The 12,508-nt window shown below is 43.4% G+C and overlaps 1 pseudogene; it reads right to left on the bottom strand.

Annotated features, from left to right (window-relative positions):
* Nucleotides 1-6,609: 6,609 nt before the first annotated feature.
* LOC142454932 (nuclear valosin-containing protein-like pseudogene) lies at nucleotides 6,610-12,090 on the bottom strand (annotated as a pseudogene).
* Nucleotides 12,091-12,508: the final 418 nt, after the last annotated feature.

Below are 12,508 nucleotides of genomic sequence, written 5' to 3'. Positions count from 1 at the left end.
GGCCCCAATCTGAGCCAAATTGACCCCTCCCTAGAAGTATGTTGAGGTGGTTAGTTTATTGTGCCAACCTGACCGATAAACACATGTGGGATTAATCGAAGGGTGGAGAGATAAATGGTTTGACAAGCCTCGCCTTTCTTGTCTCTTGCTCTCTGATCATTGGACCAGTGTGTGGCTGCCTTGCTTGTTTTGTGCCTTAATTTGCAAGCTACACTACCTGTGGGAAACCTAACCCGTGGACTGTGTCGCTGTAATTTGAGGTTCTTTCAAGACTTGCTTCGCCACACCATTGGAATATACATCTCTTGAGCTGGGGACTGTCAAACCCTGTCATCTGGCTGACTGTTAGTGACCTGCCTTGCTGTTTGTTCCCTGTGCCCGTGTAGCCTGAATTGCTCTACAGAGGACTACTCAGTGGCCCTCAAGACTTGAAGGACTGCCAGTGTCTCACAGCTGTCTCACAGGAGTGAGTTTCACTGAGTCATTTGTAATGCTTTATAATTTAATTAACTGTTTATAGCTTATGTTATATATCTATCTGTATAAATATATATAAAATTATTAGCATTCTGGTTTTGTTTCTCTAGAGAACCCTAACACATTTGTGCTGCAGAGGACAACACTAGCCTACTGGTTGGGGAAAGGGGCGGCATGCCACGCCCACACAGAAGCAAAGGAAGAAGGAAAAGAGAGAGTGGGGTTCTAGACACCATATCAGCTCATCAAGCCCTAAGAACGACATCCCTGAAATGGAGTTGCAAAGACACAGAGAGGACTGTAGGGCCGGTGACAGCTCAAGACATGATGACCCCTAGCTGTGGCACACCAAGACAGAAGACAAAACTGGAGACACACGATGGGGAGTGAATCCACTCTGAACCCCCCACAGCAGGGCGAACCTAGAAAGGAACATAACAGATGAGCACCAGGAGCACGGCAAAGCCACAGAGCCCATGAAGAGCCCACAAAATAGACTTCAGGCTGGAAGGGGCAGTTCCAAGAAAGTCTCAGGTCTAATGCGGAGATTGTCACAAAGGACAGGGGGCAGAACTAGAATTATCTATGCTTGTGTGTGTGTGTGTGTGTGTGTGTGTGTGCTAGTTATTATTTTCCTATATATATATATATATATATATATATATATATATATATATATATATATTCTATTTTTGTTGTTTTTTTTTTTGTTTTCTTTTGTATTGTCTATGCAATTGTTGGTTTGCCTACCTATATAAGATAGGCATGGGAAGCAAGCCTGAGGAGAAAGCAACAGAACCGAAGGCTCTGGAGGGACTTAAGGAAAGGAAGAGGTGGGGGAAGGGACGGTAAGCAACAACGTCATAAACAGGAGAACAAGTTGGGAATTAAAATCAACAATGAGGAGGATGTAGAGATCCTGGGGGTGTTGGAGCAACAGCAATCTAGCTGAGAGGAATTATTAAGAGGCAGAAGAAGGACGAGTGTGGTGTTGGGACAGTAGGAAGATAAAGGAAACAGAGGAAAGATATAGGAAGCAAAGCTATGGATAGAGGTAAAATATGTGTGTATATATGTAAATATATTAATTCATAATAGTAGAGGTATTGGCCTATGTACATATATTTATATGCCAATACACTGAAGTAGTGAATGGAGTTTGGGCCTCTGATCAAGCCCTACCTCAATGAAATAACACTGTTCTGACAACCTGGCATTCTGTGATGCTCACCCTCCCAGCACGATCGTTGAAGTCAAAATGGGTGCACAAGCAAATGTGCTGAAGGAAGCTGATGGTGCCTGGCTATCAAGATATAGCATCTGGGGTCTTCAAGGCTTTAAGTTAAATAAGCGGCCATCTATCAGAGAAGCAAAAAGCCCACACAGAAGCACAGCAGTCTGTGTGATCATGAGGTGTGGGCAGGACCAGGTAATAGGTATCAGAAGACCCAAGACAAAGGAACAAAAAATACATATTGTTGAGAATGAGGAGGGTCAGAGCAGAGACCCCAAACCCAGCTGTAGACAATGGGACATGCCCTGATAGAAGGGTCCCAAGGAAGGGGTGAGTCAACCAGGGTGAAGTATAGCACTGATGAAAAATGCAATATTGTTCTGGTTCCTTGAGGTTTCCTCACCCCACACTATCATGACCCCAATCACAGTGTTAAGTGAGCATTCCTCCTATGTAGATACTATGTTCTTTTTTAAAAATCATTTTTATTAGGGGCTCATACAACTCTTATCAAAATTCATACATACATCAATTGCATAAAGCCTATTTGTACATTCATTGCCCTCATCAATCTCAAGACATTTGCTCTCCACTTAAGCCCCTGGCATCAGCAACTCATTTTTCCCCTCCCTCCCGGATCCCCCTCCCTCATGAGCCCTTGATAATTTATAAATTGTTATTTTGTCTTATCTTGCTCTGTCTGATGTCTCTCTTCATCCACTTTTCTGTTGTCCGTCCCCCAGGGAGGCGGTCACATGTAGATCCTTGTAACCGTTTCCCCCTTTCCACCTCACACTCCCTCCACCCTGCCAGAATCACCACTCACACCACTGATCTTGAAGGGATCATCCGCCCTGGATTCCCTGTGTTTCCCATTCCTATCTGTACCAGTGTACATCCTCTGGTCTAGCCAGATTTGTAAGGTAGAATTGTGATCATGATAGTGGGCGAGGAGGAAGCATTTAGGAACTAGAGGAAAGTTGTATGTTTCATTGTAGCTACATCACATCCTGACTGGCTCGTCACCTCCCCAAGACCCTTCTATAAGGAGATGTCCAGTGGCCTACAAATGGGCTTTGGGTCTCCACTCCACACTCCCCGCCTCATTCACTATGACATGATTTTTTGTTCTGATGATGCCTGATACTTCATCCCTTCGACACCTCATGATCACACAGGCTGGTGTGCTTCCATATGGGCTTTGTTGCTTCGCAGTAAGATGGCCGCTTGTTTACCTTCAAACTTTTAAGACCCCAGATGCTTTTATCTTTTGATAGCCAGGCACCATCAGCTTTCTTCGCCACATTTGCTTATGCACCCGCTTTGTCTTCAGCGATCGTATCATGGAGGTGAGCACACCATATGTTCAGTTCTTTGATGCCTGATACCTGATCTCCCTTCAGCACCTCGTGATCACACAGGTTGGTGTGCTCCTTCCATATGGGCTTTGTTACTTCTCAGCTAGATGGCCACTTGTTTATCTTCAAGCCCTTAAGATCCCAGACGCTATATCTTTTGATAGCCAGGCACCATCAGCTTTCTTCACATTTGCTTATTCACCTGCTTTGTCTTCAGCAGTTGTGTAGGGAAGGTGAGCATCATAGAATGCCAATTTAATAGAAAGTATTCTTGCATTGAGGGAGTACTTGAGTGGAGGACCAATGTCCTTCTGCTACCTTAATACTAAACCTATAACGATATGCACACAGATCTATTTCCCCATTCTCGTGTATAAATATATTTGCATATGTACATGCCTTTATTTAGACCTCTATAAATGCCCTTTGCCTCCCAGCTCTTTTCTCAGTTTCCTTTGACTTTCTTCGTGTCCCACTATCATGCTCAGTCTTCATCTGGGTTTCAGTAATTCTTCTTGGTTACATTACTCTTGATCACGCCCTACCAGGCCTCCCACACCCTCCTCACCACCAATTTGGATCAATTGTTGTTCCCTTGTCCTTGGGTTTGTTAACACCACTACCTTTCCCCCGCACCTCTCCCTCCCCCATGTCCCCGAGAACTGTCAGTCTCATTGTTTTCTCCTCCAGATTGTTCATCCAGCCTATCTTATTTAGACAGACCTGAGGAGATAATAACATTCACAAAAATAAGAGCAAAACCAAACAACAATATACAACAAAACAACAACAAGCTAATAACAAAAAAACAAAACACAAGACCATGTTCCTTTTTATGTGGTCCAGCATCTCAGATTATTTGCTCAGCATACAGATGGAATAACTGTAGTGGAAGGATAAAACCCTGTCATTCACCTTTCCTGATTTTAAATTTAGATCCCCTTGTTTTGTTCAAACAACTGCCTCTTGATGTATGTACTGTTTAGCATGAGCCCAGTGAAGTGTTCTAGAATCTCCATTCTTTACAATATGACCCATGGGTTTTTCCTCAAATTCACACAATTCAATATCTTTGCATAGTCGATGAAATACAAGGAGATATCTTCCTGATATTGTCTTGCAGCCCCAAATTCAGCTGATGTCAGCATACAAAGTCTTAAAAACCCTTATGAAACAAAAACATCAAGATGTAAAGCTCTTACTTCTCAACATATCCTCCACCCAAGTCTATAGACTTTGGAAGCTTTAACTCTTCCTGGAGAAATTCTTCACTCTTTTATACCACATCAGTACAGCAGCTTTGACATCCTTGAGGGACTCAATCACTTTTTAAAATATATATATTTGGGAGAGAGTCTGAAGGAACAAGATCAGGGTCTCAGACATTCTTTAGAACAGCCCTTTTTACTCACAAACAATGAGTCAGAGCATTGTCTGAATGGAAAAAAAAATTCAAAAAGATCCCTCAGCACAAATTTACTGGCCTTTCTCTCACCAATGCATTTTAAATTTTCTTAAAACTTCTTCTTAATAAACCCCCATGATCAACCTGTGGCCTTTGTATTACAGCTTACCATATATACTCATGTACAAGCTGAACTTTCCAGCATTTAAAAAAATTCATCTTATTGGGGCTCATACAACTCTTATTACAATCCATACAAACATCATTTGTGTAAAGCCTACTTTTCCCTCATCATTCTCAAAGTTTGCTTTCCACTTGGGTTCCTGGAATCAGTTCATTTTCCTTTTTTCCCTCCCCCTCTCTCATGAACCCTTAATAATTTATAAATTATTATTTTATCTTATCTTACACTGACCAGCATCTCCCTTCACCCACCTTTCTGTTGCCCATACCCTAGAGAGGAGGTTATATGTAGATCCTTGTGATTGGTTCCCCCTTTCTACACCCCCCTTCCCTCCCGGTATCACCACTCTCACCACTGGTCCTGAGGGGTTCATCTGTCCTAGATTCCCTGTGTTTCCAGTTCCCATCTGTACCGCTGTGCATCCTCTGGTTTAACCAGGTTTGCAAGGTAGAATTGGGATCATGATATTTGGGGGGGGGGGATGGAGGGGCGGGCAGGGAGGTGTTTAAGAACTAGAGGAAGGTTGTGAGTTTCATTGTTGCTACACTGAACCGAGTGACTCATCTCCTCCCCACTATCCCTCTGTAAGGGATGTCATGCGCTTCCCTCATTCAAGATATGATTTCTCACCCCCTCCGCCTTTGATGCTTGAAACCTGGTCCCCTCGGCCCTTCATGATCACACATGTTGGTGTGCTGCTTCCATGTGGGCTTTGTTGCTTCTGGGCTAGATTCCAGCACATTTTTAATGCAGTTTTTATGGTAAAATTAGGTGCCTCGGCTGATATTCAGGTTGGCTTATACTTGAGTATATATGTTAAATTCTGAGCACCCTGGTTTGCAAAAGGCTATGAATAGTGATAGTCCAAACTTCATTTGCACATTATGCTTTCATTGAATTCCTGATCATTACCCAAGGATTTTGATAATCTCGTCTTCCAGCAGAGGCATTAGAAAGCGGATAAACTTCAACCCCTCTCCACCTACCCCAGGGAGGGACAGTCTCTCGGAGGGTTGCATGGTGTGTCTTTGATAGACAGTACTGGGAGTAGCATAGTCATGAGTTATGCCCGATCAGTTGTGCCGATTGCCTTGGTTGGAAGGTCCTGGACCAATCGTGTAATCTCTTCTAGATAATATAATGCATGTGTCCCATTCATGGTCCTTTTCTTGCTTAGGTAGTCCCACCTGTAGCTCTGATGTCAATCTGCCACCAATCATGAATTTGTAATGGTTTCCATTATTCCATGCCTTATTTAACTTAGTTTCCTGGCAGCGAACCCTTGGACACCATTATGAATGATCTCATGATAATGGCCTCCCTCATTCAGATGATGGGTCTGTGTCTCTGTGTTGTCTTTCTCTAAGACTAAATACTCTCCTTAAAATATACTTGAGATTGGGTTCTCTTATCAAGATTACCCCTTTGGGATTTTTGGCTCACAATCACAGCCCTAATCTAAGAACAACTAGTTGTTGACCTTAGATTGAGTTCATAAAGAGATTATTAAAGATATGGACACTACAGCAAAGTGTAGTGAAGAAATCAGATGGTATCAAACTATCAGAAAGACAGGCTTCTGGTGGTCTTAAAGGCTTGTCTTAAAACAAGCAGTCATCTAAGTGAGGTGTCAACAAAATTCACATGGTAGAACACCAGCCTATATGATGCCAGGAATGTAAATAATAAAACCCAATTCCAGAGGTGGTAACAGTATCAGAACTTGAATTCTGAACACCCGGTTTGCAGAAGATTATGGATGACAGTGGAAGCCCCAAATCCATTTGTAGGATCACTACATGGATTAAACAAACAAAAAACAAATGCTGTCATTGAGTCAAATTCAACTCATAGCAACATAGGACTGGGGAGAACTGCCCCAATGAGTTTCCAAGACAATAATTCTTTTAAAAAATGTTTCATTAATTAAAAGATCATTTTATTGGGGGTTCTTACAGCTCTTATAACAATCCATACATCAATTATATCAAGCATATTTGTACATATGTTGCCATCATTATTTTCTAAACATTTACTTTCTACTTGAACCCTTGGTATCAGCTCCTTTTTACCCTTCCTTCCCCACCTCGTGACCCCTTGATAAATTACTATATTCATATCTTACACTGTCTTCCACCCCCATTTCTGCTGTTCATCCCCCCCTGGGGTGTGGTTATGTGTCTAACATTGCGATAGGTTCCCCCTTTCTCTCCCCACCTTCCCCTTCCCCTTCTGGTATTGCTACTCCCATTCCTGTTCCTGGATTTAACAGAAATAGACAGCCTTATTTTTTTCCATGGAGCAATGAGTGGTTTCAAACTGCTGACTTTACAGTTAGCAGCCCAACAGGTTAACCATTATGCTACCCAGACTCCTCCTGAATTAAGCTGGGGCAAATGCCCTCTGACCATAGTCCAGGGTAGTGAATAGTCACGCTATCATGGAGCAGTATAGTCGATTGCTGGCAAATGTAGGTAGGCTAAAATGTAACATCTTATCACTTGATATCCTTTTTATGCTCATTTCAAAGTTGATTCACTTTTTAACATTTTGTTTTCTTTTCTATGGAGGTTTTTCTATTTTGTCATTTTTTGTTTCTTGTTTTGTATGATTTATTGTATATGAAATCCAGGACAGATGAAGCTATAGACACAGTAACTGGATTCCTAGGGGCATGGCGGGGAGCTAGCGAGTATGAGAAAGAAAAAAAAATCTGAAATTGTGATGATTGCACAACTTTTTTTGCTTAAAAATAACATTTTTATTTAGAAAAATTATGTTATTTTATTTCAGTGATTACTTAAAAAATGTTTTTTCAAGTTGGCCCAATCGGAAGAACTTCCAGTTCATTCTTGGCCTCAAGAGTTTGAAAATACAAGCTTCCATGTAACCACATCAGCACCAGGTTGAAAGCTGGGAGAGTTTTACCACAACCAGGAGGACCAGCAAGGCGCACTCCAGCTGGAGTCACTAATCCAAGCGCTTTAAACCGATCTGGGTTATGTACTGGTGCCATTATTGCCATGGTGCGCTCCTCTTGAATATCTTCCAGGGCACCAATATCTGCCCATGTCACATCAGGGACAGTGACAAAGCCTTCCCTTTTGGCAGAAGGCTGGACTGAGTCTAGCGCAACGATGAAATCATTCAGTTCAATGCACAGCCCTTGGAGCGGTTTTTCTGAGAGGAGGTCCTGGTCTCTTAGCAACCCCAGCAGCCTTTGCAATTCATCCTGTGCCTTAGAAGTATGCACCGTTCCTATTCTTGCTTCCCGGCTTCCTGCAGCAAGCAAACCTTCCGCCTCAGGATCTGGCCTCTGCTGCTCCTGAAGCTTCAAGACCCTATTGGCTGCACACATGGCTGCCTCTCGGCAGAGCACCAGCAGATCAGCCCCAACAAAGCCTGGTGTCAGGTGTGCTGACTGACGAGAATTAAACGTTTCAGGAAGCTTCAGTTTCCTGAACAAAGTCTGAAGTCTTCTTTCCCTGGATGCTTCATCTGGGATTCCTAGGCAGATTTCTCGGTCAAACCTGCCTGCACGTCTCAAAGCAGGGTCCAAAGCGTCTGGTCGGTTAGTGGCTCCAAAGACTAGGCCTCGCGCTGTAACACCCACGTTGTTCAGATCATCCATGCAGGTAAGGAGCTGGGCTACAATTCTTCGTTCCTTATCTTTTGAAGCAACTTCTCTTTTGGGGGTAATAGCATCAATTTCATCAATAAAAAAGACGCAAGGTGAATTTAACACTGCCTGTTCAAACAGTTCTCTCAGTTTCTGTTCAGACTCTCCTGTTAACCCTTCGTCGCAGCTACCTTCAGAAGTGGCAGGTCAAGTTCCCTAGTAATTGCATGCGCAAGTACAGCCTGGTGGTCTGTGGAGGAGAAGGCCTCGAGGGGGAATGACTCCCAGGTGGTGGTACCCCTGGGGTGACACGTGGATAAACATCTTGCAGACCTCCTTTAGCATTGTATCATTGCCTCCAACATCTTCAAACTTCACACTGCAGGTCTGTAATCCTAGCCCTCTGGGCTTACCTTTCTTTTGCAAAGCATCCTCTATTTCTCCATCCACATCCTGAAGTTCTTCTTTCGTCCTTTTGCTTCCTTTGCTCATTCGCCTAACTTTTTTTAAATGATCTCTCTCCAGAAGAGAAGACTCTTTTGCATCCTGTATCTCAGACACTGGCTTATTACTATGCTCATCTGCTAAGTCCAAGAAAAAACTCTCTTTCTTTCCACCTGGAGTTCTGTCAATAAGCCACCCCCCTGGAGAAACAGTGGCAGAGGCCGTTGAAGGAACAGAGCGTCTTTGGAAGTCCGTGGCAGTGTTGAAGTGGTGGGTTCTCTTTGCTCCATCTCAGGAGTATTTGAAATAGAATCAGGATTTCCTTTCCGATATAAAGACAGAGGGAACTATTCATGTGATTGGCTGACTGTAGATCTGCGTAATCTTCCATATTTGAATCATCAAAATCAGTCAGAATTCCCATTATCCTCTCCACTTGTCTTGATCTTTTTGCTACATGTTCATCTTCGAATTCTGTTAGTTCCTTAAGGCTTTCTCATTAATAATTAAACAATTTTTCGACCTGAATCCGAAAAGCATTTCCTTTCCTTTGACCACAGTCTATACAGTACATTCTTTGCAAATCAGATGCTAAAAATCCAGTGTCCACATATTTGCCATATCTGTTACTGGTAAGATACTGAATCACTCGCTGCTTTAGTTTATTATCCATTAACCCCGTGGGTCTAGGTTTCATCGCGTCCGTCTGGGAAGCGCCACAACTCTTCTTAATATGACTGAACTAATAAATTGTATGATAAGGAAAATGTATGCCAATAAAACTTTTTTTTTAATTACTCCTTTGGAGTCCCCCCAAAAGTCACCATAACCTCCAGAGTTGACCTTTCTGTCTTGAATCTGACAGGCTCAGTAGATTCCCTAGTGAAAATCCCTAGTTTGGCCTTTTTTATTTTTTGAAGGCACCTTATCAAGACTTAAATGCATTACTGAGAACCTGTCCACAGCCATCCACTGGAGAGGGGTTTAAACATGCTGTGTTTGGAATAGTCCTGTGAGGTAGCTTAACCTAGGGAATTGGGAAGTCCATTTACGCATGCCCAGGAGAGCCGGCTTAGGACAAAGCTGGATTTTCCCGCCAGTTGGTGGAGATGGGCGTTACACCTGGAGCAGCCCACCTGGGCCAGGTGACTGCAATTCAGCCAATGGGATCAACCTGGGGTTGTTCACCACGCCTGCCCGGGGGACCCTTGAAAAGACAGGGACCGGAAGGGAGAGGGGCTTGCTTGGGTGGTCTGGTCCTCTTTGTGAGAGGAGAGGGATCCTTGCGTGACCTGGGGCAGCAGTCTCTGCCAGGCCACATGGTCAAAGGAATCCTATGGGTGCCGCGTAAAACCTGATGCTTCTTTGAACTTTCATTAAATTCACTTGGATCACGAGCCCGGCTTCGGCGTGAAATCTTTCTCGCGCGGAGCCAAGAACCGAGGCTGAAATCTAGCCCGGAGAGAGAGACCTAACAGTCCCATGACCTATGACTGGAAACCTAGGCGTAATACTTTCTGACTCACCCTCTACATTCAAGAAAAGGATTGCTGCAGCAGCACTTAAATGCTGGTAGGTGAATTAAGGTGCAGCCTGGTCACGTTCCCGAGTTCCCGGCAGAGCATTAACTAAAGGAGCATAAACCCATGCTGGGCACTCACTAGTTAACACTCCACTGGCCACATCTCAGCTAAGGAGGCATTCCCAGTGTGTTCCTTGGGTCACCCAGACACCACCTGCTCAGGTAGCTAGCCCAGGACACAGCCAATATGCACTGTGAATGCTTCCTCGTCTTCATCCGAAGATAATCTAACAATCACTTTTAAATCATTTCAGTATCCCATCTCACTTAAAATTGATTAAAAAAGGAAGAGCCCCCTCAGCTAGCCGCTTCCTGAATCCTTTCCAGTCCCGCCAGTCGTTGCTGGGGGCAGTAATGCCATGTGGGTCTGTAAGCCCTAATGCAGATCAACTGCTCTCTCCAATCGGCTCCTGGCTGTTTTTCAGTTTTGTCTGCTACAGACCCATATACCAAACATGCTATCACTGAGTGGGTGCCAACTTGGAGCTTATTTTTTCTTTTAAATCATTTTATTGGGGGCTCGTATAACTCATCCCAATCCATACATCCATCGTGTCAAGCACAATTGTACATATGTTGCCATCATCATTCTCAAACATTTGCTTTCTACTTGAGCCCTTGGCATCAGCTCCTCATGGAGCAGCTTTATATAGGATTTCTGAGACTAAAGCTTTCCAGGAGCAGAGCTTCCTTTCTCCTGTGGAGTGCCTGGTGGGTTTGAATCATAAATCTTGCAATGAATAGACCCCTGCCTAACCCAGAGCGGCCAGAGCTCCTAACCAGAAGGGTGCTGTAATGGAAATCAGGGCTTCTACCACCTGCTAATTTGCCTTTCATTCTCAAATTCCTCACTGCTCAAGGCTACCCTCCAGGACAGGGTAGAACTGCCCCGTGAGTTTCTAAGACCTTTGCTCTTTATGGGAGTAGAAAGCCCTTTCTCCCTCTGAGCAGGCTAGCGCTTTCAACTGCTGACCTTGCATTCAGCATCCCAACGCTTAACCACTGCTTGACATCACTAAGGCTCCTTCCTTTTCAGATCCCAAGATGATTCTTACAGATCTTGTTAAACTGTAAATTCTGATTCCATATCTGGGGTAAAAGCCCAAACCTTCAGCATGGGTCAAACTCAGGTGAAGCTAGCCAGAGCCTCAGGAAACAGTACTAAAGTGTGAACCCAGAAGCTTGGATTCAAGATTCAACCTGTGGCATCTTCGACAAATTTCTGATTCCTCCTAGTTAGTATCTACAATGGAACAATTCATTAGAGAAGAAAGATTTCTTCAGGCACTAGGGCTAAGAGACCCAAATCGGCAGGGCATACTCCCCCAGAGCCTGCGCACTAGCCAGGGTAGTGATGAGCTTCCTGTCTCAGCAAATCAGAATCACTAGCTGGTTTACAAAGAAGGGGTTTGTCCTAACCAACCCATTTGGGCCAATTCATAACTATAGTACTCTTATCAAATTCTGGAATCTAAAATGACATCAGGTATTCCCAGGTCCCTAAAAGAACGATAATATAAACTAATTATCAGTATGCTCGTTGTGATACTGAGTACTACCAATGCTTTGAATTATGCCCCTACTGTAATACTCTGGGTCAAGATGGTGTTATTTGGGGCTAAAGGCAAGAAGTACATAACCGCAGTCAGCAGGACGATCTCACCCATTCCTCTCTAGAGCATGTGTCCATACAGTTGCGACCGTGAAGCAGAGGGAACCCTAGCAGACAGGGGTCTGGTCTCTTCATCTATCACTTGCATCTAGCACAGAGAGTAAATGCCTTGATGGATTTATGCAGTGAAAACATTTAATAAACAGGGGACTAATGGCACAGCAAGTAACCAGGCAAATATCAATAGTAAAAGAATTTTTCTTTAAAAGTTGTTAAATGTTTGTCAATTAAAATCATAAAACTGTTCATTTCCAAGAATACAGTCAGATTTCAACAAAATACTTTTTAATAAAATTAGGTACAATGTTTGATTGGCAAAATTCACACAAAGGGCTAGTTAATATGAGATCACAGTCTTTTGCATGTTCGGAGGGAAACAAGGTAGTGGAATAGAAGCGCGTTATTCTCGGAGCACTTATTGTCATGTAGCTCCGATGCAGCACACTGTATTTTGTTCTGAATGAAATTTAATGGTTGAGTCTCACTAGATATTTACTGTTATACTGTTAAGTATCAATACAACTGTATATATT

Source organism: Tenrec ecaudatus, chromosome 8 (genome assembly GCF_050624435.1).
Source record: "Tenrec ecaudatus isolate mTenEca1 chromosome 8, mTenEca1.hap1, whole genome shotgun sequence".
NCBI lineage: Eukaryota > Metazoa > Chordata > Mammalia > Afrosoricida > Tenrecidae > Tenrec > Tenrec ecaudatus.
This window is presented reverse-complemented; position numbering and strand designations above follow the sequence as displayed.